Source organism: Zingiber officinale, chromosome 10A (genome assembly GCF_018446385.1).
Source record: "Zingiber officinale cultivar Zhangliang chromosome 10A, Zo_v1.1, whole genome shotgun sequence".
Taxonomy (NCBI): domain Eukaryota; kingdom Viridiplantae; phylum Streptophyta; class Magnoliopsida; order Zingiberales; family Zingiberaceae; genus Zingiber; species Zingiber officinale.
In genome coordinates, this window is record NC_056004.1 from 31,737,542 (window position 1) to 31,740,693 (window position 3,152).

Genomic DNA, 3,152 nt, shown 5'->3' on the forward strand with positions numbered 1-3,152 from the left:
CCATTGGAACAAATAAAAGAATCAGAGAGAAAAGAAGATGACTCACAGGATCAAGCAACATATCATAGAGTTTAGCTATAGCCATCATCCATTCTACCAATAGAGGTTCCTTAGTGCATCTATACAAGTTAAAGTTGCCTTAAGAGAGAGGGAACAAGTGACCATATTGCAATAGAATAAGCTTTATAATAAAATGACCTTTGAAGGTTTAATAACTCCAGAAGAGCTTCGTGGGTATTTTGCTCCTATAGAGATCATGAAGGATGTTCATATGAATGCTATAATAACTAGAGACAATTTTTGAAACAAAGAGTATTCAATGGTATTGTCAAAAAGAAAAAAAATTACACTACCCTCAAAGCCAATGGAATGTGCCAGATGTTTGTAACATTATGGTGTGTAATAATATTTGTCACCTAAAGGAAACAAATAGTTGATTGATACAATAAAATTAGCACACTCATCCTAGAATAAACAATAGAGAAAATATCTTGATGAGTAAAAGTGTAAAAGATTACTGGAATGTGCCAAACAAGTGAATGTTTTTCTTTAACATTTGCTTCAAGGGGCAAAAAACATCAAATTGAACTTTGGTATATGAATAATTGTAAAGGAAAAGAAATTAGTGGAAAATACAAGAGAGCTAAAAATGATGAAATGAGAGTTTAATAGGAACCTTCTGGGGTCGACAAGTCAAGAGAAGGCCGACCGACGATCTAGGGGGAACCCCTTAGAAATAATAAAAATAAAGAGATAAAGATGAAAACCCATAAATTTTATTACTTCTGAAGAGATTACAAGGCACCCCTGAGTAGAGACTAAGGATCGCTTATGTCTCTGCAAAGGGTTTGTTTCCTCCTTATATAGAAGAAGTAAGAGATGTCGGGTGCTCATTGGGCCCCATCGACACATACCCTTACATGATAAGGAAGAACGCGTGTTATCCCCTTTACAGCTGGAGGATGTCCTTATGATAAGAAGGAATCTCCTTTACAGCACATATTCATGTGGTTATCCTCTTTACAGCTAGAGGATGCCCTTCGGATAGGAAAGGTTCCCATCTTACAATATTCCTACTTTAATAATTTACAAGACAAGAACTAGTGGGTTGAGTTGTTGGGTTCTGATGGGCCCACTACTTCCGCAAAAGAGTCATTCAGAGCTGGAAGGAATCCATTCGTCGAAAAGCATCGTGTAACAGGTTGGCAGCCGTCTCCAGTTGTTCATCAATTTGTTTGGTAGTTGGGTACCAATCTGACCACTAATTATCAGATGTGCTCCTCCTCTCGCACTCCTGCTTTTTCAAGGCGTGCAGCAACCTAAGCTGTTGGAGGGATTTAGTTGCTTGTACGGCAGCCTGTTGTTGTAGTTGATGTAGTTGCTGTCGTCTTTCATCATACTCGTCGAGACATATTGGGTATTGTTGATGGAGGTCCTATAGTAGTTGTTGGTATCTCCTAATGAGGTTGACAGGGTCAGGAGAGTCTGGGTCATCCAAGCTTGAGATTCCGAATTGGGCCTTTCCTTTATCTCCTGAAGGGCAGGTGCTACTAGCTCCAATTTGTCGAGTTCTTCCTCCGGCCATTCTGTAATAATAAGACAGTTAATTAGTCTTGATAAGGCGTCGGCTAATTGATTATCCCTTCCCTCTATATGCGTAAATTGAACGGAAATGCCGATGCCGGTAATATAATCCGTGAATGCCAACCATCTGACTCTAGGTTTATTATTGGTTGATTTTCCAAAGAAGCTAATGATATCTTGGCAATTCGTCCTGATGATTAAACTTTCTTTATCCGAGAAATAGATTTTTAATGCTTCAATTGAATTCATGATTGTGTGTATTTCGGCATCAATGGTTGATTTTGGCGGATTGAACTTCCCACTAGCATAAGCACAGACCTTTTCTGTTGTTCTTGGGTCAAACTTGACTTCTTCCATTTACAAACTCTACCCCAACCTTCCGTGCAACCATCAGTTTCTAAAACAATGAAACATTCTTCAGGTGGAACTTTAAGATCTGGTAACGTCAGGATTAGCCTCTTAATTTTCTTAACCAAAGCCCAATCTTTGTTATTCATCCTCTTATCCCCAGTTGGGCTAGTTTTTGCATAAAAGGGGCTTAATAATTTTCCCAAGTTGGGAATATAGTTTCTGGCGTAATTGAGTAACCCTAGCCAGGATCACTTCCCCTTTGTAGTCTTTAGCTCTTCTTCTTTGAAATCAACAATCTTAGAAATGATGTGGGGTTGGAGTTTGATCTTGCCATTACCCAGTATTGCACCAAGAATTCTATTTCCGGAACAACGATCTTTATTTTTATTGTGCTTAATACAAGCCCATTTAATCTGCAAATATCTAATAATTTTTTTGGGTGTTTTGCATGGTCCTCTTCACTGCGTGAGAAAACTAATATATCATCAATGTAAACAACAATAAATTCCTTTGTCCCTTTGAAACAGGTGTCCATCTTTCTCTGAAAGATTGCTGGCGCATTTTTTAATCCGAATGGCATGACCAACCATTCATTAAGACCATCAGGTACCCAGAATGTAGTCCATTCCACCGAGTCGGGGTGCATTGTGACCTGATGAAAACCACTTTTGAGATCAAATTTAGAGTAGATGTTACTATTACTAACCTTCCTCAAAATGGTGTTAATTCATGGGAGGCTATATTGGTCTTTGTTTGTAAGATCATTCAATCTTTTGTAGTTGAAGACCATCCTTTCTTTTCCTTTTACTTCTTTTCCGATCTTCGGATCAACTGTAGTTTCCAAATTTACTATAATAGTTGTCATTCTGCGTCTGCTTTTTCTAGGACGAATGACTATGATCTCTAGTAATGCCTTCACATGTTTAGAGAAGGCTTCCTTCTGTTGAGGGGTTAAGTGCTTGAGGGGCCTGTCTTCTATTGTGAAATCTGGGTTTTTAATATCCAGCTGGCATACGACTTTATTTTTGACCCAATGCTTTTGAGGATTATCACCAATATATCCTTGGTCTTGTAGTTCCCTTAGAAGGGGTTCAAATTTCTCTTTGAATTTTTGCTGGGAAGCTCCGGTAAAATAATGTACTATTTCTTTTATTTGAATATATTCTTCTTCTCCCAGCTCAAGTTCTTCAATTGTTGCGGCTGTGATGGAAGGCAAA